Raw genomic sequence first — 22,982 nt, forward strand, 5'->3', positions numbered from 1 at the left:
TTCCATCAATTCACTGCCTGATGAGAACAGATTTTTCCAGAAGCGTGTGCTTACATCTGGAGCCCTTTGAATGAACTTCAGTCAAACCATATTTTTCCCTAGTTTATCCCCCAAAGTATACAACAGAGGATTTTTTGAAACTGAATATAGACACACATAAAATTATGCATCATAACCATACAGCTGGCTAAAGTTTTCTACAGTGAACACACCTGCATCACAGCACCAGGTCAAGAAACAGAGGTTGACCATATGGACCAGCCCTCCCCCTGCTTTCACACAGCTCTCACCTCCCCCTCCAAGGAAAACTACCTTCTTGAATTTTAGCACCATGTTAGTTTTACCCATTTCTGGATGACTGATGAAATCAAACAATATATATATTTAAATAAGACTTCTTTTACTCTATAGTTTGTGAAGTTCACCCATTTTGCTATCTAGAGTTGTAGGTCACTTACTCTCATTATTGTCCAGTATCTCATTGTGCAAATATGTCATAATTTTATTAATACATTAATGTATAAGGAGGGTTAGCAAACAGTGGCCCATTGGCCAGCTGCCTATTTTTGTTGTTGTTCAGTTGCTAAGCGTGTCCAACTCTTTGTGATCCCATGGACTGCAGCACACCAGGCTCCCCTGTCCCTCATGGTCTCCCAGAGTTTGCTCAAATTCATATTCATTGAGTCAGTGATGAAGATTTGTTAGATCACAGCCTTATCCATTCATGTATATATTATCTATGGCTGCTTTCATGCTGTTATGGCAAGAGTTCAAGGTGTTGCAACAGAAGCTGTATAGCCCATAAACCTAAAATATTTACCATCCAGCTCTTTACAGAATAGGTCTACCAGCCCCTACTTATTCCTGGCCTTGAACTATTACAAATATTGGATCTATGAATATTCCAGCTCATGGTTTTTAGTGGGCATGTATAGAGTGGCATTACTGTGTCACAGGATATGCATGGGTATGGGTCTAGCAAACACTGCCAAACAGCTTTCCAAAATGGTTTTAGCAATTTACCCAATCACTAGTAATACAAAAGTTCCGGTTCTCCAGTTCTAGTTCCACCCACCAGCAACATATAATTTCCAGTACTTTTGCCTGTACTTGATATCTTCCATCTTTTTAAATGTATCCATCCTGGTGGGTATGCACTGGTATCTCATTATAGGTTTAATTTGAATTTCACTGATTACTAATGAAGTTTAGCTTCTTTTCAAGTGTTTATTGGCCATTTGGATACCTTCTTTGGTGAAATTTCTATGCAAACTGTGACCATTTTTTTTAAATGCCTTTTTTCTCACTTATTTTGGAGGTATCCTTTTTACATCCTAGATATGAGTCCTTTGTTGGACAGAAGTATTGTGAAGACCTCTCCCACTCCACGGTTTGCATCTCACTCTCTGAATGGTATATCAATGTTTTCATCTTTAAGAAATATTTTCCTGTTCCAGAGATAAGAAAATGCTTTCTTCTGAAAAGCCTGATTGTTTACTTGCCACATTTATACTTTTAATCTCTTCTGGAACTGATTTTGTGTGTGTGTGACATGAGGTAAAAGTCCAGGTACATTTTTTCCATATTTTTTCCATTTTCTCCAGTTATCTCAGCAAAATAAAATCTACTTGTCAATTTGCATGTGCATACACACACATCTACCAACATTTCAATTAGGAATGCGTTGAATTTGTAGATAAGTTCGGGGAGGGCTGGTACCTTTATAATTATACAGAGCCTGTTAGGCTACTTTGACTAAAACCAGTGAAACCTGTATCTATTCATTTTTTATTCATTCATTTAATCAAAAGATATTTATGGAGGATCCATTAAGTGGAGAAGAGAAAAGTTTGAAGGTGTGAGGAATTGTGTTCACCATGGAGAAATGTTCTAGGGAACATAGTAGAAAGATTGAAGGAGACAATTGCATAGAAGAGATGGTAGTGCATAATCAGAACCACCCATGACTGTGAACAAAAAAGTCTCTGCTCATCAGTTTGCCCTAATGTTCCAGTTAGACTTGGTTCTGAATCTGCTCTGCTGCCATTCATATTGGCTTCACAGTCAGCAGTGGGAACCCATTTACTTTATTTGAACATAGAAATAAGCATAAACCCAGGTAGTTCTATTTCATAGCATTACCATAAATTGCATTTTTCAATATTAGGACCTTGTGAAAAAGAACCAGTTTACATGTGATGTTTATGATACCACAGAAACGGAAGTCATTATTAGTTTCAGAAACTCTCAATTCACATGCACCTGTTCTATTCTGCTATAGATAAGCCACTTGTTTTTTCACAACTACACTTCAAAGGAAATCCATAAGTTGGTGTGTCTACTTAAAAGCAGTTTTTCCAGTAATAATCCTAATTGTTAGGTTTCATGTGATGTCCTTAAGGAGTGCCAAGTGTCTGAGAGATCATTCAGAGACCCATTGTTACCTTGAACCACACATTTAACACAACTGAAGAAGTAGGAGTGAGGACTTTTCCGAGTGCTTTACTTCAGGGGTCCCCAACCCCTGGGGCATGGACTTGTACTGGCCTGCTAGGAACTGGGTTGCAGGGCAGGAGGTGAGTGACCGATGAGCAAGCAAAGCTTCATCTGTATTTACATCCTCTCCCCATCACTCACATTACTGCCCGAGCTCCGCCTCCTGACGGATTCGGCATTATGGTGAGCTATATAATTATTTCAATATATATCACAATGTAATAATTATAGAAACTAAGTGCACAATAAGTCTAACACACTTGAATCATCTCGAGACCATTCCCCTCAGCCCTCCAGTCCATGGAAAAATTATCTTCCACAAAACTGGTCCCTGTTGCCAGAAAGGTTGGGGACTGCTGCTTTATATATTAAGGATTAGATTTTCCCTGAGAAAATTCAAAGAAACTAAAATGATCTTGCATAGAAGAATATGTTCGATGGTGACTCAGAAAGTAAGTAGAGTTAAACAAGTCAAATTTCATCAACCATGAGAAAAATATATAACAAACTCGTGTGTATCTTTATGCTTTCTTTTGCTTGTTATACGGCCACCTCTTCTCTTCTCCTGATAAACCATACGAATAATAATAGTGTTTAGAAAGCTTTCTTTCTTCTTAAAAATGGAGAGAGAAAATTTAGAGTTCACAATGAGAGAATTTCAGGCTTGTCACTATTATCTTCATTAAAAAATCAATCAATCAATACATTTGTAACATGCATTCTTTGGTATGGTCCCAGGCTTTCTGTTTTATGAAACAGAGGAAGTACAGAAAGTTTTATTATCTTTCGGTTTTCAACATTGGCTATAAAGTCAGGAAAAGCAACACAAACATCTATTCTGAGGCACAATTTTCTTTGCCACATATTAGCTTTGTGTTGTGTTTTTTTTTTCCCCCTTCACTGAAAAAAATAACAAACTCTGCACGCTGGTGGGCGTGCCCGCCAAGCTGCAGTGGGGGGCAGGGGCCATGGAGGAGAGAATGAGCTTTTGTTAGTTACCCTGTTTTTTGTTTTCTTACAGGCTGGTCTTGACTATTACTTCCTTCTTTGTGCCTTATCTGTGGGCGAAATAATCCTCTGGAAAAATGAAGGGTAGCTTGACCTCTCATTTGTCTCTGTCCAGAGACCACTGTCACCAGGCTGATGAAAAGTACAGAGGAGGGTCCATCAGCAGAGCCCGTTAATTCTCAGTTCACTGTCTGACTCATTTTGTTTGGGGAGTATAGACTTTCTTTCTGTTAAGTGAACAAATTATTTTCTTTCTGTCCAGCTCAGGCTGCAGAGTGATTAGGGTCCCTGAAGAGTAAATTAAACTCTGATGACTGTGGTAACACAGAAGTCTGAAAGTCAACAGAGTTGTTAAAGTAAGACTTTCTTTTGAAATGGCATTTTGCATGCCAGAGCCAACTGCTCGTGACAGCACTGAGAAACAGAACTGGATTGATAAATCTCCAGTTAGATTTATCCAGATTGAGGGGAAAAGCTAGCTGTGACATAGACAAACCAGACAGCTAGGTCCATGGAGACAGTCAAAGTTGGTCTTTGATTGGAATGCATGAAGCGTACATTGCCAGCAATTTGAATTTCTTTCTGAATTCCGCTTTGCTTTTCTCCAAAGGCATTTTGTATGTTGATAACCTACATCATTTCCCAATATTTTTCTTCCCCTTAGACTGCAAACCATGAACAGTTGTGAGCTCACACAGACAATAACGGAAATAAAACATGCAAAAGCATGTATCTTAGAATATGTTCATCGGAACTTTCTTTTTGAGGCCACATTTGATAACAGTGGCAGTTGTGCTGAAATGCTTGAGGGAGGAATCTAGTGGTTGATGTTGATTTCACCTTAATAGCTTGTGGGGATAGGAGGTGGAAAAAAAAATATGAGCACCGTCCAAGATGACATGAACAAGCTCTAATAATTGGAAGTGAGAAAAATAGGAATAATTTGAAATAAGAAAAAAAATACATACAATAAGTTATTCTTTGCAGAGGGTAGAGAGTCCCCAAAAAAGATATAATCCCAATTTGGGCTATCCTACATATTTCTGTTAGGGAACCACTGACAGAAACCACCCACCCCAGCCAGACATGATAATGATGGATTGCATGAGTTATCTCACGACAGGAGATCCTGATAAGGAACATGAAACTAGCCAGCTAGAATATGGGAGGGGCCAGCTCATAATATGTCCTGCCAGTCTCTCATAAACCTTTACACTGGAATTGATCTTGGCTGAGAGATGCAAACACCACCAGGAAGGACCCTGAGTCAGACCAAATATGGGTACAGATGACTGACCAGAGACAACCTGGAAAGTAGCCCCATTACCACAAACCCTGAGACTGTGAGCCACGCTGTGGTGGAGCACTTCTTCTGGATTATTTTACCCTACTGCTCTCCACCTACATGGTGGTGACGTCGTTCAGTTGCTAAGTCAGGTCCAGCTCTTTGCGATCCCATGGACTGCAGCACACCAAGCCTCCCTGTCCCACACTATCTTCCAGAGTTTGCCCAAGTTCATGTCCATTGAGTCAGTGATGCCATCCATCTCATCCTCTGCTGAGTGCTCCTTTCCAATAAAGTCTTTTGTTTCATCAGCACATTTGTCTCCTCCTACAGTTTATTTTTGAGCGTTGAACAAGAACCCACTCTCAGGCCCTGGAAGGAATCCCCCTTCCTGCAACATTCCCACAGCAGATAACAACAGTGGCCAAGTCCGAGTAGCAGGACTGTGGTAGATTTTTCATGTTTACAACACAGTTAACAACATAACCAGTGCCAATTACCTTGTAGATTATGACTGAGGAGGGACCAGTCACCACATACTGTAACTGAGCAGGACCCTGTGGTGCTCCAGGCTGCAAATCTTTTACACAACCCTGTTTCTTGTTTGTAGGAAATAGGCTTCAATCAGCCTCCTAAACCTTCCTGAATACCAAGAGCAGATTCAAAGTTGCTAATCAAGGAAGTACAAGAATGCAGAAACAAAGGAGAAGCAGTCAAGGAACAATAGTGCAGTGATTAAAGAAGGATCTCAGGTCCTCCTCAAGGGAGACTGGTAACTTCAGGCTGAGCACAAGATTCCTGGAGCACCACCCTGCTGCCTTGCTGTTGTTCAGTCACCAAGTCATGTTCGACTCTTTGCGACCCTATGGACAGTGGCACCCAGGTTTCCCCGTCCCTCACCATCTCCTGGAGTTTTCTCAAGTTCATGTCCATTGTCCTTGCTATCTTACCACCAGTCATTCAGAAGGAAGTCACATGGGCTGTGCCTATAAAGACTTTCCCCTGAAAACCATCGGGAAATTCTAAGTTTTTGAGCACCAGTCACCTGTTCTCCTTGCTTGGCTCTGCAATAAACCTGTCCCTACTCCAAACTCCAATGCTTTGCTTTTTTGGCCTCATGGTTGTGTTTGGTAAAAAATACTTTTTCATCAGGGCTTCTCTGGTGGCTAGTCAGTAAAAGAATCCTCCTGCAATGCAGGAGATTTGGATTTGATCCTTGGGTCAGGAAGATGCCCTGGAGAAGGAAACAGCAACACACTCCAGTATTCTTGCCTGGGAAATTCCATGGACAGAGAAGCCTAGTGGGCTAAAGTCCATGGGATTGTGAAAGAGTCAGAAACAACTTAGTGACTAAACAACAACAACTTTTCATCTGCAAAGTAGGAAAAGAAATGTTTCATTGAATTGTAAAGACTGAGGTTAACTGCTTTAATAAGGCAAATAATGATTCACCAGTATTCTAGGTAGTCTGGGGGAAGCAAATGGAAGTGAAAAATGGTCAAGCTGAGAGAGGATAAATTGCCAGAGAAGAGAAGGTTATAGCTTGAATTCTGATCATAGTGTGTGCCATGTGGGGAAGTTAGACAGAAGAACCAGAGAGTTTCCTCCAGGTAATGTAGTATCTCCTGGTGCCATGTTCCCTGAGGACCACAGAACTTGTCTAATTTTTTGTTGATTGCTCACAGTCACATCTTTCAGCATGTCCTCTGGTCACTGAAATCCACCCATCCATTACCCATCCAATGACAAGCTCATGAAAGTCAAAGAGCACTCCAGCCCTTGCCTGGCCCCTCTCCTGCATCCCTTGTTCTTTAATGATCTGTAGATTTCTATATTTGTGCCTTCAACCTCTGTATGCATGTCCGTGGACTTAGATGCCTCCCCTCACCTGTCTTCTTGAGTAAGGATGCTCCATATCCTCAGTATGACATGTTACCCTGGGCAGGGTCATCACTCACATGCCCTCCACCAACCCAGAGTGCCACCTAGGCATCACTGAATTAAACAACACAAGCACTGAAAACAGATTACAATGCCCATCTGTCTGTTACTTTAAAGTACGGAGGTTTTTCTCTGCATTGCTTCTCCTTGTTTTGACACAGTATAACTACTGACAGAGTTGTTATTAAAAGTCTTATAGAAGCAGTTTGATAATTACTATTTTTGGTAACGTGAAAGAAGAAGAAAATGAGACATGAAAGATAAAAGCCATACAAATACATTTGCTCTATAATTTACTTTCCCTGAATTATTAATAGCTACAATGTCTTTTACCTAAGTTCTTTCACAAGCACATTTATAAATAATAAGAACAGATAATTTTACTAAAATATTCTGAATACATGTTTGTTCATGCCTTCATCTTCTTGAAGATATGTTTTTTCACTTTGGTTTATGACAGTATATATGACAGTGACTTGACTGCCAAGTACAAGATTTACAATAACTCTAAATTTTAAAATATCTTAAAAATATATTGATGGGTTTCAAATGTGGAATGACATTTGTACATTTACTTAAGGAAAGTAAATTTAGTTTATTTAAAACTTTAAAATGAGAATAAAAATCAGTAGCAGTTTATGGCTTTTAAACACAGCTCTATGAGTCTATGTTTCCAGGAAACAATTTTCTCTTTGGTGACCACTGTGAAAGAATAAAAAATTCTGTCATAAAAATATTGTACTTTGTGTGTCCCTTGGGCAATTAGTTGAGTCATTGCCTAAAAAAAGAGAAGACCAGAATTCTCTTAAAAGTCCAGGGTTGGCTCACTAAATGTTTATGGCTGGGCCATTCTCCCGTGCACTTTTCTTAAGAAAAAGAGAAAGTTTTATTCCCATCTCATTCATTTCTACTTGATAGAAGCTGGATAATTACAGCATTTTCAACACTGATTTTTTAAAAATGCCTCTCTAAAACCATGGTGATATAACATCCATTTTGAAACATAAAGTTTTATTATAATTCTTTGGCTTTGTCTATGTTTTCCAAGTCTTAGTTCTAGATATTTTCTCCAGTCTTCACAACCAAAACAATCAATAAGTTCATTTTCCACCAAAGCATTTGTAAGAATCACTGAATGAATTTGTCTTTTTTTTTTTTTTTCATTTAATGTACATTTATCTTCTCACTGTTAAACTTCACGGAGAGGATACCTGCAGTCAAATTAATATATAAGACAGCACATATTCGGTTGCAAACAAAGGTAAATATTTCCTTTCTGAAATTTCTTATTGATGGTAATAGTATTGATTTTCTTTTTAAAGTTCCATACTTATTTATACCAGGCTTCTCTGGTAACTCAGATGTTAAAGAATTTTTCTGCGATGCAGGAGCCCTGGGTTCTATCCCTGGGTCAGGAAGATCCCCTGGAGAAGGAAAGAGCAACCCATTTCAGTATTCTTGCCTGGAAAATCTCATGGAGAGAGGAGCCTGGCAGGCTACAGTCCATGAGTCACAAACAGTTGGACATGACTTAGTGACTAAACCACCATACTTATTTATAATAAGAGGATATATTTTTTCAACTCTCTAATCAACTCCGGATTTATCCCATTTGAGAAAAATCTACCCTTCAGAAGTCACCTGAGTCCCTGCTGTGGATCTTGCCGCGTGTGTGTGAGTATGTGTGTGTGTAAGCACTAGAGTGATGTCATCAAATGCACGATATGGTCTCTGGACCCAGGGAAATTCAAAGTTAATTGGAGGAGGGTGTAGTGATAAACATTAATTTAATTAAAGACAATTACAGTATACTACATGTAACCTTAGGAGAACAAACAGTCCATGTACCTTGGAGCTCTACTTCTCAAAGCATGCTCTAGTGTAGTCAAGTAAGTTCAGAAAATGTCTTTATTTTGATTGTTTGATATTCTAATATGTCTATGAATCTAAGAAAATGGAACATGGTATCAATCCATCTATTCAAGAAATGTTTATTAGGCACTAAACTTGTATTCAGTTCAGTTCAGTTCAGTCGCTCAGTCGTGTCCAACTCTTTGCAACCCCATGAATCACAGCACACCAGGCCTCCCTGTCCATCACCAACTCCCAGAGTTCACCCAAACTCATGTCCATCGAGTCAGTGATGCCATCCAGCCATCTCATCCTCTGTTGTCCCCTTCTCTTCCTGCCCCAATCCCTCCCAGCATCAGGGTCTTTTCCAATGAGTCAACTCTTCGCATGAGGTGGCCAAAGTATTGGAATTTCAGCCTCAGCATCAGTCCTTCCAGTGAACACCCAGGACTGGTCTCCTTCAGAATGGACTGGTTGGATCTCCTTGCAGTCCAAGGGACTCGCAAGAGTCTTCTCCAGCACCACAGTTCAAAAGCATCAATTCTTTGGCATTCAGCCTTCTTCACAGTCCAACTCTGGGAAATCGGCAATTAAGAAAAAGAAGACTGTATTCTTTTGTTTTCTTTTTTTATAATTAAACTTATTTATTTTTAATTGAAGGATAATTGCTTTATAATATTGTGTTGGTTTCTGCCAAACATCATCATGATTTTTTAATTTATTTATTTATTCATTTGGTTGTGTCTGGTCTTAGTTGCAGAACTCAAGATCTATAGTTGAATCATGTGGGATATAGTTCTCCAACCAAGAATTGAACTTGGGCCCTCTGCATTGGGAGCATGACATCTTAGCCATTGGACCATCACAGAAGTCCCGAAACTGTCTTTCATATGGAGGTTTTATGTGGGGTCATCAGGTAAATCTTTACTAGTAACATGAGGCCAGAGGCCTGAGCAAAGTCAGAGAGAAAGCCAGGTGGTTATGTGGAGGAAGGACTTTTGGGGCAGAAGAAACAGCAAGAGGCCAAGGCAGGCACATACGTGGCAGGTTTTAGGGATGGCAAGGAGGTCTTGGGACTGGAAAAAAGGTCAGGAAAGGCACCATGAACCCACGAAAAGGGTGTCTATAGTCCACAGGTCCTGGACCACTACACCTCACCTGTTTTCTTGACTCTTATGGGGCTAAGGCAGAGCAGAACAATATGTCTGCTATGGCCAAGAAAAATTAAGACAGCAGAGACTAGAGGTACTCTAGGCACTGGGACATGGGTTGGCATTTGTGGCTGACAGTTGAGAAAGAACATTCCAGGAAGAGGGGATGGTAGAAACAGAGGCCATTAGAAAAGAGGCACAGAAAAGAAGAATAGGAAGTGGGACAAGAAGGCGAGCCTGAGACCTGAGGTCAGGTAGTTATTGGGTCTAGTTTATTTATTCAGACTGAATGTCGGGAATGTGGAGGGAAATACTTGTATATTTCAAGCTGAAAATAGATTCTGCCAAATTTAATACGTGACTTGAATTGGCCAGCAACTTTTTTCATTTCTCCTTCAACTTTGAAGGAATAAGTGTCATTTTCATTGAATAGGACAATTTTGAGTCATAATGTCTGTGTCTTGGGAAAGCCATGCCAAGCATTGTTCCCAATGATTTACAGGGAATTATTTATTTAACTCATTCCACAAGTCGCTCATTTATTCACTTCATCATTTAGTCAGTGAGTCAGTCAGTGAAGATTTATTAAACACCTACTGTTGAGAAAACACTTTGTCAAGGGCTGCATGGGTTACAAAACAGTTGGAGATCCAGCCACTGCCCTCCAAGAGCATAGGATTTTCCACAGGGTATAATAAGACTGACATTTGCTTTTCGGGAAAAATCAGTGTATCACTCCGGAAGTTAATACCAGGCTGGCTATCATTCTAGAATTCTCAAGGAAACCTGTCCAAATGAAAAGCCCAGATTGTCAGGCAACTCATAACACATATTAAGTGACTGCCCTTGGATGAATGTAAGGTGGACTTGAAGAAACTGAAGACTTGATGGTGAGCTGGGGTTTGTCTACTAAAGTCCTGTCGTAACATCTGACTAGATGAAAAGAAAAAAGGGGGGAAATTAGGAGCGTTTGATGTTGACAAAAGTTAGAAAATAAACTTGTTGGTGTGCCTGGCAACACATACTCTGCAATTCCAGTGTCAGGTCTTGCTTATTCAGGAAGGCTCATTTTTAGAAATTTAAATTGCTAAAATCAAAGCCACTGATGAGGCAGCTTCAATTCATCCCTTCCACATTTTCCATGATTAAAAACACAGAAACACACAGAACCCATTCATCTCACTGTTGGTGTACGCTGCTCCTCTTTCCTTTTGCTTCATTTCCAGACAATACTTTCCACTTGTATTGTACTTTCAGAACACTGTCTCTGTTGTGAATAGTCTCCTTCAGTTTCTCTGACCATAATATTCTCCTAAAAAAAAATAAAGATGGAAAGGGGTATACGGATCTTGCCCAAAGGAGTCTGCAAGCACCCTCTCGTTACCACTTAATCTTTGACATTAAGTACACAAAGGAGGACCTGATGGTAACAAACTGAGTCAGTATTTTCTCTGCTCTCTGGATGGGCCAGAGTTCTAAATTCTTCCAGAGCTGATACATGTAACCACAGGGTTAATGTTTTACAAAAGGAGTTTACTAATGTAATCATTTCTATATAAACAACATCCTTTACAGTTATTATCAATATTGCTCATTTAGGGTCCAATTAGTGGTCCAATGGTTAAGACTCAGTGTTCCCCATGTAGAAGGCATAGGTTCAGTCCCTGGGCAGGGAACTAAGACCCTACATGCTTCATGGTACAGCCAACATATATATGTTTACTTAACTTGGACTATTTACTGCTAACAATTTTAAGAATTAAACTAGCATTTCATATGTTTCCTCAATTATCCCATGACCATTTTGAGGGGCTATAGTTACAAACCCACTCCATTATTCTTGCCTGGACAATCCCATGGACAGAGGAGCCTGGTGGGCTATGGTCCATAGGGTCGCAAAGAGTCAGACACAACTGAAGCAACTTAGCACACATAATTACAAACATATATGTAGGCATGGAGAGAGAGATCTGTTCAGACTCTAGCTCAGTGTTTGAACACATTGGATGCTTGTTTCCTCTCCAAGGACTGGTTGCTAATTACAGAGAAGCAACATGCTACTTGGGATGTGCCTATGATATTGGCCAAAAGGGCACAGAACTAAAGCTCTTTCTCTAGCTCTGTATTTAATTAAATGTCAGCTCTTGGGGAAGTGACTTCATTGCTCTTGCCTTGGTTTCACAGCTCATTTATGAAATAGAGGGGGAAAAAAAGACTAAATTGACATGAACATCTCTTTCATAATAGTTGAAATTCCATAATTTCATAATAACTATAATTCCACAATAGTTCAAAATAAGAACCATTAGCACATTGATTTGGCTTTCCACTGGCAAAGAGAGTGCTTAGCACAGCGACTAATTTTTCTATTTAACTAATTTGGTCTTTTCTGAAATAATTTTAGGCTTACAGTAAAGTTAGAAAGATACTACAGGAAGCTCCCTATACCCCTCACTCAGCTTCCCCTATTGTTAACACCATGCATGATCACAGTAGAATTATCAAACTCAAGAAATTAACATTGGTACAAAAACTACTAACTTAACTACAGAATTTTTCAGCTTTCACCAGTTTTTCCACTACTGTCCTTTTTCTGTTCCAAAATCCAATCTAGGATATCACATTACCTTTGGTTATCATTTTCCCTTGGTTCGCTCTCTAATTAGGACTCTTCCTATCTGCAAAGGAGACAAAGGGTCAGTCTTGAATCTCATCCCTCTTTTTCAATATTTCAGAAGGCAAACCTGAATTTGTAAAGCAAAATTTCTCATTTTTTTTCTTCTCTCTTTAAAATCATCCCCACCTAGGAAACCATCCATGTGTAACTGAAGTTGAGAACTGGTTTATGTATTCTGAACCAGTGCCAAGAAAGACTTTTAGCAGGCTTAGTAAGTGGAATGACTGAAGTGGTTCCTGGGAAAGCAGTCCTTATCTGCAGGAAACATGGATCTAAGACACGATAGGCTTTTCATTCTTCCATCATCGGTAGAAATGAGTTAAGATCTTTGGCTCATTACCCAAAATAGACTCATTTCACAGTGGATTTTTTCACCTTAAACTTTAGCAGGATTATCATTTCAGAAATTGAGGTGCATAAAAGTTAGGTCTGGAGTACACTGTTGGTGGGAATATAAGTTGGTGCAGCCATTTGGAGGTTCCTCAAGAAACTAAAAAATAGAATCACTGTACAATCCAGCAATTCTATCCCTGGGCATATATCTAGGCAAAACTGTAATTCAAAAAAGATACATGCACCCCTGTGTTCCTAGCAGCACCATTCACAATAGCCAAGACATAAAAACAGCCTAAAAGTCCATCAACAGGTGAACAGATAAAGAAGATGAGGTCTGTATGGACAATGGAATACTACTCAACCATAAAAGAGAACAAAATCATGCCATTTGCAGCAGCACCGTTGTAACTAGAGGTTGTCACATTAAGTGAAGTAAGTCAGAAGGAGAGAGACAAATGCCATATGATATCACTTCAATCTGGAATCTAAAATATGACACAGATGAACCTGTCTACGAAACAGAAACAAACTCAGGGACATAAAGAACAGACTGTGGTTGCCAACGGGGAAGGGGATGGGGAAAGGAGGGAGTGGGAACTTGGGGCTGGTAGGTGCATACTACCACATATAGAATGAATAAGCAACAAAGTCCTACTGTATAGCACAGGGAACTATGTTCAACATCACGTGATAAACTGGAATGGAAAAGAATATATATGTTTATAATTGAGTCACTTTGCTCTACAGCAGAAATTAACACAACATTGTAAACCAACTATATTTCAATTAAAAAATAAGTTTAAAAAGAAAGTTAGGTCAGGGAACACATACTGGCATACCAGCAAGTGTTGCCAGACTGCACACCTGAAGCTTCATGGTTGGCTCCTGTTCTAATAATTGGCCATGCCAAGGCCAAGAGTAACTGTGAAGCACACCTCTGCTCTCCTATGTACCAGGTATTCCTGGCTATCTGCTGAGGAGATGTCTCAAGTGATACAGCCTGGATAGTAATTGGGAACTGCTGAAAGCCTCGTCCTTTGGGGGAAATCTTGGAAGACATGTCTTTCCCTCCTACTGTTTAAGCATTGCAACTTGTCACATTATACATGGCAGATGAATTGGTTTGTCCTTTTAGTGGCAGAAAAGCTGTTTTTCTACCCTGGCAAAGGCATCAAGATATGACTCTACTGTTCCTCTGCTATGTTTGGGAAAAATACTTTATTTTATTTTATTTTTTTGGTCTGTTTTAACAAGTGACTGTAAAACCTTTTTATTATATTATGCCATAATTAAATAACTGGCTTTCATTAATGTATTGTTCTAGAAATGCGATCGGCAGCCTATAATTACATGTAAGACTTGGCTCGTTATTAGCTCAACTGTGTTGCCTTTACAGTGTGTAGGAAAATTACAAGATACATAAAATGTGTGCTGTGAGTCATCTTGGCATTATTGGGAAAATGTTCTATTTATTTAAGAGCAAGAAGCAAATATAGCTTTTTCCCCGGTTGGAACCATTAGAGAAATTCAATGCCTATTCTTTTAGTTTCCCATGGCTTGTTTTTTCCTAAATTTTTATGCCTTCATGTCTCTTAAGTTTTTACTCTTGCCTTTCATATTTTCTGTATCTTTTTTTTTTTTCTACAAATGCCATTGATTTCTTCTCTGACAGTAAATCTTCAGAGAGTCTTCTGACCTGGCTTCGGTTTTGATAGATAAATGTTAAAAATGATTGCCATTAAGCACTGTCATCTGTTGCATGAATAAATGAAAGAGAATAGTATCAAACTGAAAAGCATGCTCCCTAACTTTGAACAAAGTACTTCAATCTTCTCATCCCTTTTTAAATTTCTCTATTCTATCCTAGAAAAAAAGATTTCCTGGGTGAGAAGGAAAGTCTTCAAAATTCACCTACTTCTCTCTTCCTGTTCCACTGTAATCTCCCACTATCCATCAAGGGGACTTCTCAGGTGGTGCAGTGGTAAAGACTCTGCCTGTCAGTGCAGGACATGTGAGTTCAATCCCTGGGTCAGGAAGATCCCCTGGAGCAGAAAATGGCAACCCACTCCTGTATTCTTCCCTAAGAAATCCCATGGACGGAGTAACCTGGCAAGGTACAGTCCATGGAGTCACAAAAGAATCCAACTCAACTTAGCAACTAAATAACAACAAATCCTTCAGAAACTTCCTATTATAGTTCTGCTGTTTTCCTCCAGTGCAAAATACCCAAACCTAAACTGACTTTTCTCCCTCAAATCTTGATCTATTCATCTTACTTTCCCTTCAGATATGAGTGATATAGTCACAGCCTCAGGTATCCAAGCTCCAAATTTCTGAATAATCCTTTCCTCCCTTAACATCTTTGTGCCATGGGAAAAAAATACCAAGTCCTGCCAATCTTCCATGGAATTATGGAATCCATTCCTTCCTTTCCTTCATTTTATTGTTGCCAAGTCTATGCTCATCTCCAGACATCTAGACCCTTGCAACATCTGCTTAACTGTTCTATTTGCTCCTGATCTTCTTTTTATTCCTCATCCCTCCACTTGAACTGTCATCTTAAATTCCTGCTTTCCTCTTGCTGTTTGCCTGCTCAAAAGCTTTCATTACTCTCCAAACTGTAACTCCATTTTCATTTGCAGGCACAGTTGTTACAGAATGCAAAGAATCTCCTGCCAATGAAATAAGAGGCTCATTTCTCTGACCTACACCAATTCCCAACCTCCGTCTCAAATTAAGCCTGGTTGCCTGGTTTCCACCACAGCTCAGAGCTTCTACTAAGAATACTTATTCACATTCCTGCCTCCCATCCCATCATCCATCAGGTATTACTTAGGTGTAAGCTGTTTTCTCTTCAGAGCTCTTTAAACTTGTTGTCCCTCAAGTTGAATAAAGACCATTTTACCCCCCCAAAGAACTTAGTACCTTCATGGAAAAATAATAAGATTAGGGTTAGGTATAAGAATATCTGGACTTCTCTGGTAGCTCAGGGGTAAAGAATCTGCCTGCAAAGACACAAGAGAATGCAGTTTGATACCTGGGTCAGGAAGATGCCCTGGAGAAGGGCATGGCAACCCACTCCAGTACTCTTGCTTGGAGAATTCCATGGACAGAGGAGCCTGGCGGGCTATGGTCCAGCTCAGTTCAGTTCAGTCCAGTCACTCAGTCATGTCCAATTCTTTGCAACCCCATGGACTGCAGCATGCCAGGCCTCTCTGTCCATCACCAACTCCCAGAGTTTACTCACACTCATGATCACTGAGTCAGTGATGCCATCCAACCATCTCATCCTTTATTGTTCCCTTCTCTTCCCACCTTCAATCTTTCCCAGCATCAGGGTCTTTGTAAATGAGTAAGTTCTTTGCATCAGGTGGCCAAAGTATTGGAGTTTCAGCTTCAGCATCAGTCCTTCCAATGAATATTCAGGACTGATTTCCTTTGGGATGGACTGGTTGGATCTCCTTGCAGTCCAAGGGACTCTCAAGAGGCTTCTCCAACACCACCGTTCAAAAGCATCAATTCTTCGGTGCTCAGCTTTCTTTATAGTCCAATTCTCACATCCATACATGACTACTGGAAAAACCATAGCCTTGACTAGATGGACCTTTGCTGGCAAAGTAATGTCTCTGCTTTTGAATATGCTGTCTAGGTTGGTCATAACTTTCTTCCAAGGAGTAAGTGTCTTTTAATTTCATGGCCACAGTCACCATCTACACTGATTTTGGAGCCCCAAAAGATAAAGTCTGTCACTGTTTCCACTGTTTCCCCATTTATTTGCCATAAAGTGATGGGACCAGATGCCATGATCTTAGTTTTCTGAATGTTGAGTTTTAAGCCAACTTTTTCACTCTCCTCTTTCACTTTCATCAAGAGGCTCTTTACTTCTTTTTTACTTTCTGCCATAAGAGTGGTGTCATCTGCATATCTGAGGTTACTGATGTTTATCCTGTCAATCTTGATTCCAGCCTGTGCTTCATCCAGCCCAGCGTTTCTCATGATGTACTCTGCAAAGAAGTTAAATAAGCAGGGTGACAATATACAGCCTTGATGGACTCCTTTCCCTATTTGGAACCAGTCTGTTCTTCCATGTCCAGTTCTAACTGTTGCTTCCTGATCTGCATACGGATTTCTCAAGAGGCAGGTCAGGTGGTCTGGTATTCCCATCTCTTGAAGAATTTTCCAGTTTGTTGTGCTCCACACAGTCAAAGGCTTTGGCATAGTCAATAAAGCAGAAATAGATGTTTTTCTGGAACTCTCTTGCTTTTTTGATGATCCAATGGATGTTGGCAATTTGATCTCTAGTTCTTCTGCCTTTTCTAAAACCATCTTGAACATCTGGAAGTTCATGATTCACATACTGTTGAAGCCTGGCTTGGAGAATTTTGAGCATTACTTTACTAGCGTGTGAAATGAGTGCAATTGTGCCATAGTTTGAGCTTTCTTTGGCACTGCCTTTTTTGGGGATTGGAATGAAAACTGACCTTTTCCAGTCCTGTGGCCACTGCTGGGTTTTCCAAATTTGCTGGCATATTGAATGCAGCACTTTCACAGCACCATCTTGTAGGATTTGAAATGGCTCAACAGGAATTCCATCACTTCCACTAGCTTTGAACTTCATAGTGGTGCTTCCTAAGGCCCACTTGACTTCACATTCCAGGATGTCTGGCTCTAGGTGAGTGATCACACCATCATGATTATCTGGGTCATGAAGATCTTTTTTGTATAATTCTGTGTATTCTTGCCACCTCTTCTTAATATCTTCTGCTTCTGTTAGGTCCATACCATTTCTGTCCTTTATTGTGCCCTGTTTGCATGAAATGTTCCCTTGGTATCTCTAATTTTCTTGAAGACATCTCTAGTCTTTCCATGGGGTGGCAAAAGCGTCTGCCAACATGACTTAGAGACCATGAGCCTGCCAACACGACTTACAGACAACAACATAAGACTGGTATCCCTGTGGAAAAATCTTGATATTTCTCCTTATCTCGCAGACACTGGAGATTTTCCACTGTGGTGTAACAGTGATTACGAATGAGGAGCCCATAAGAGCTCCCATACTTGCAAGGGTCGTATGGCTGGGAAATTCTAGATGAGTCATCAGTTTCAATGCTACCACTTTCCTCCTGGCTATTTTGCATTGGAAAGTCACTCTGGGTCATTCACTAACAGTACTCTGACTTCAGATTACTTTTTTACAGCATTCCTACCAGTAATCCAAATGTGGTCCCTAAATAACACATTTTCTTTCTAACTCTGCTAACTTCACTTTCCCTATTAGTACAATGTTCATTACCACCTTCACTTCTGCTTCTTGCTAGGAATGCCCTCCTACCTACCGTCTTTCTATCAAGCTAATCTTTATTCATGTTCCTGTCCCAAACTTGTCTGTAGAATCTTCTCATCCAAATCAGCCCATCATGCTCTCTTTGTAAATCCTATCAGCCTCATCCTCTTATTTTCTGCCTAAGTCACTATACTAGGCTATTTATGTGCATCAACAGATCTATCTATTGATATATCTTCTTGCCCAAATATGCTGTAAAATCCTGAAGGGTTGATTATCTAAGCCAATGTTTTTAACCTAGAGGTCTTAGTCATAGTCATCTTTGAGGAAGAATGGGATTGGGGAATTCCAGAATTTTGCAGAGTCCAAGAATTCACAAAAATAATGAGTTCCCTAACTAAATAGGGCTTCCCTTGTGGCTCAGCTGGTAAAGAATCCGCCTGCAATGCAGGAGACCTGGGTTTGATCCCTGGGTTGGGAAGATCCCTTGGAGAAGGGAAAGGCTACCCACTCCAGTATTCTGGCCTAGAGAATTCCATGGACTGTATAGTCCATGGGGTTGCAAAGAGTTGAACATGACTGAGCAACTTTCACTTTTAATGACTAAATATTTTTTATATGGCTTCAAAATATGTATATTGATATTTTATGCAATAGTGATGATGTGATTATTATACATGTCATAGTATGATAATTAAAAACAATTTATTGAAAATATTGTTGAATTTATTCCAGATGTTAGTAATTTTCAATCAATATATACTAAATCAACATATATATCTGTATACATGCTGCTGCTGCTGCTGCTGCTAAGTTGCTTCAGTCATGTCCGACTCTCTGTGACCCCATAGACGGCAGCCCAACAGGCTCCCCTGTCCCTGGGATTCTCCAGGCAAGAATACGGGAGTGGGTTGCCATTTCCTTCTCCAGTGCATGAAAGTGAAAAGTGAAAGGAAAGTTGCTCAGTTGTGTCCAACTCTTCACGACTCCATGGACTGCAGCCTACCAGGCTCCTCCACCTATGGGATTTTCCAGGCAAGAGTACTGGAGTGGGTTGCCATTGCCTTCTCCGATCTATATACATATATAATATATAAAACTACCATGAAGGAATCTTGTAACCTTTGTTACATTAAATTATAACTATCATACCTGGAAAAGTTTATCATAGGCAGTCAACCATCTACACATACAGGCCATCATAAAACACTTTCTCTGATCACTTCAACTTTAGCTTAGTTTCTACAATTTGATGTGAAAGTCTCTTTTCAAAGCTAAAATGTTTTACCAACTTTGGTGAAACATTTGCATAATGTCACTCACTTGATGGATGGGACCAACTCATTGTTGAATAAGTGATCTGCCATTAACTGCTCACAGTAGGAGGCAAACTCCTTGAGAGGCTATAGGTTAAAGAGTGGGTGTGCTTTGGGGGCAAAGATAATGTATTAGCTCCACTTCTGGAAGAACAGGCAAGAAATGGCACCCGAGCCTTCTTCCCTCTACCAGCTTCATTTGGCCATCATCACTTCTCTGAGTTTTTCTGAGCTTCTTTGTACTCATTTCCCAGAGAATTGATGTCTCTAAATAGCAGAAACTCAGTCGCATTTGCAAAATATACTAGACAATTGAGTATCATTGTCTAACAGTTTATGCAGTTTTCCAAAGACCTATAAATACTCCATAAGTAGTGTGGTAACACTCTAAAAATTATAGTTAGTTAATAAAGAGTGCTAGTGTTAAAGAACTTGTCTAACAAAGAGACATAAGAGATGTGGGTTCAACCCCTGGGTGTATGTCTGTTAATGAGACCCTTCTTCTGTTCTCCTGCTTGTGTTGAATGACTCATGCTCAACATTAGTGCCCAGCCAGCTCCCCTAAAAATGATCTTTGCACTTGTCATAGAGATATTGACCATTAGAAATTAGTGTTTCTCCATTAAGAATTAAGATGTGTTAAGACTATGACTGCATTAACTATCATTGAACTAGCAAAATATTTCCATTGCTGACATCTTAAATAGCTCATTAATATTTTAATTACGCATTGTCCATAATCTACAACTGCCAGCAACAGAGTTTTCAGTCTCTGATGCTAATTACATATTCTATAATGACTCTAAAAATCACAGTTTGGTGCACTGGGTATAAATTAATCAGTACAACAAGTCAGTGTTATATTGTGCTTAATCGCTCAGTTGTGTCTGACTCTGCAACCCCATGTACTGTAGCCCACCAGACTCCTCTGTCCTAGGAGATTCTCCAGGTAAGAATACTGGAGTGGGTTGCCATGCACTCCTCTAGGGGATCTTCCCAACTCAGGGATTAAACCCAGGTCTCCCGCATTGCAGGCAGATTCTTTACTAACTGAGCCATGAGGGAAGCCCAAGAATACTGGAGTGGTTAGCCTATCCCTTCTCTAGGGAATCTTCCCAATGCCAGGACTCAAACTGGGGTCTCCTGCATTGCAGGCAGATTCCTTTCCAGCTGAGCTACCAGGGAAGACCAGTGTTATATTGGCTACAATCAATTCACCTTCAACTTAGTGTAGTGGCTTCCAACTTACATGCTTATGGTAATTTCTCCAGTGGTTAATGGTGGACTCCAGTTAAACTTAGTATTGATTTTTTTTTTTTTTTGCTCAATCTTTCATTATGGGAATCCTGAAACTGAAACTTTTTCCATCAGAAAATTTGACTATAGGCATCTCAATACTTAAAGAAAAAAACTTTTAAAGAGTAATGCAGGGACATCCCTGGTGGTCCAGTGGTTAAGATTCCATACTTCTAGTGCAGGGGGGCACGGTTTTGATTCCTGGTCGGAGAACTAAGATCCCACGTGCCGCATGGCAAAAAAAAAAAAAAAAAATGTATCTTCCTCTTTAGGTAGACTCTCTAATAATCAAAAAATAATTAAAGACTACACTGCCAAATGCTCACAGGGCTAAATCTATCCTGGGTGCCCGTGTGTGTGATTTAAGAAAGCCCAGGAAACCTCCTTCTAAAAATATCTGTAAAAGTGGTTGTCTGTTCCAATTACCTGGACCTTATTTCTAAGCTGATACATGAGAACTGTCTGACAAAGAATTTCTTGGTTTGCTTATTTATATATGACAAGACTTGCAAAGGCAGTAAAATTAAATTACGTTTGGAAGAACTTTTAATGAATCCTTTTTATTGAAAAGGATAAAACCCTCTTAATATTTAGGCCGAGCCAGAAAATGTAGGACATGTGGTTTTTAGATATAATGTTTTCAATTTCTCCATTAAGAGTTTGATTTCTCAGAGCTTTGAAGGCATTGAAACTCTTAAGAGTTCCAATTAAGATGCAAATCTTCCCAGGAGGAGTAATACCTTTAGCATTTGTCAACAAACACCTTAGTGAAAAATAGCCCATAGCAAATGAGAATGGGTGTGAACTTTCCAGAATGTCAGCATGAGGAAGTGTTGGAGCTATTTCACTGATTTTCCTCTTTTTCTGAAGAAAATGAAGGGAATAAGTCAAAAAGACAAATAAGCACCTAATGGTGCTTTATAAAACTCACACATATACATATAAATAAACATATGTATACACAGATATACTTTCTCCTAATTGAAGAAAAACCTACTGTCTCTCGGGGCTTCCCCAGTGGCTAAGTGGTAAAGAACTGATCTGCAATGCAGGAGACACAGGTTCAATCCTTGGGTTGAGAAGGTCTCTTGGAAGAGAGCATGGCAACCAACTCTAGTATTCTTGCCTGGAGAATCCCATGGATTTTGGCTCACCATAGCTCATGCCATAACTCACCAGAGAAGTCTGGTGACCTACAGTCCATAGGGTCACAAAAAGCTGTGCAAAGGCGACTGAGCACACACTACTATCTCTCAATGGTTTTTAACCACTCTTCACATTTTTTTTTCTTTCTTTTTTTTTGACCATGCCCCATGGTATGTGGGATCTTAGTCCTCTGACCAGGGATCAAACTCTCATCCCCTGCGTTGGAACTATGGAGTCTTAAACACTGGACTGCCAGGGAAGTCCCAGTCTTTACACTTCTAGCCTGCCAAAACAAATAAAAGACTGCTGTATGGTAACTATTAAAACTATTCTCTACCTCAAACATTTTAAGCCCCATCTTCTAATGGCATGATTCTAGAGTTGAAAATGTTCATACTGAATCAGTAAATATTGTGACCTATGAAACAGTAAAAGAAAAATTCTTAATAATCAGAGCATAAGAATTCAATGGAGAAGGCAATGGCACCCCACTCCAATACTCTTGCCTGGAAAATCCCATGGATGGAGGAGCCTGGTGGGCTGCAGTCCATGGGGTCGCTAAGAGTCGGACACGACTGAGCGACTTCACTTTCACTTTTCACTTTCATGCATTGGAGAAGGAAATGGCACCCCACTCCCGTGTTCTTGCCTGGAGAATCCCAGGGACGGGGGAGCCTGGTGGGCTGCCGTCTATGGGGTTGCACAGAGTCGGTCGGACACGACTGAAGTGACTTAGCAGTAACAAGAATTCAATGCAGAGAATGCAACTGATAAAATGCAAGTTGCTGACTTATCAGAAAATGAACTGAAAATATTATATCTAAAAAGAAAGGTACTCACTATGTTTTGGACATAAAAATTTCCTTTTCTACTTTTCAGAAATATATGCTTTCTGTTTTCTCCTTTGACTGAGAATTCTAAAGGCTAGAAGCATATTCCAATATTGATAGTTTCTTCTTTTCTCAAATTTTGTTCTGCTTCCTAGAAAGTACTAACCTCTGAGGTTCTATATTTCTTAATTTTTAGTAATCTATCATTTTGGTGATGATGGGACTTCCTTGGTGGCTCAGCTGATAAAGAATCCACCTAAAATGCAGGAGACCTGGGTTTGAACCCTGGGCTGCGAAGAGCCCCTAGAGTAAAGGAATGGTTACCCACTCCAGTATTCTGGCTTGGAGAATTCCATGGACTGTAT

General features: G+C 39.9%; 1 long non-coding RNA gene across 2 annotated transcripts; it reads right to left on the bottom strand.

Annotated features, from left to right (window-relative positions):
- Positions 1-7,774: 7,774 nt before the first annotated feature.
- On the bottom strand, positions 7,775-22,925 carry LOC132342160 (uncharacterized). 2 transcript variants are annotated; one of them, XR_009490409.1, is made up of 4 exons: positions 22,784-22,925; positions 12,360-12,410; positions 10,916-11,044; positions 7,775-8,154 (listed from the first exon to the last, which is right to left on the bottom strand). It is a non-coding gene; the product is annotated as an uncharacterized lncRNA (long non-coding RNA). The 2 variants fall into 2 exon arrangements; XR_009490408.1 differs by having other exon boundaries at positions 22,628-22,925.
- Between the last annotated feature and the right edge of the window lie 57 nt (positions 22,926-22,982).

Source organism: Bos taurus, chromosome 14 (assembly GCF_002263795.3).
Source record: "Bos taurus isolate L1 Dominette 01449 registration number 42190680 breed Hereford chromosome 14, ARS-UCD2.0, whole genome shotgun sequence".
Lineage (NCBI taxonomy): Eukaryota > Metazoa > Chordata > Mammalia > Artiodactyla > Bovidae > Bos > Bos taurus.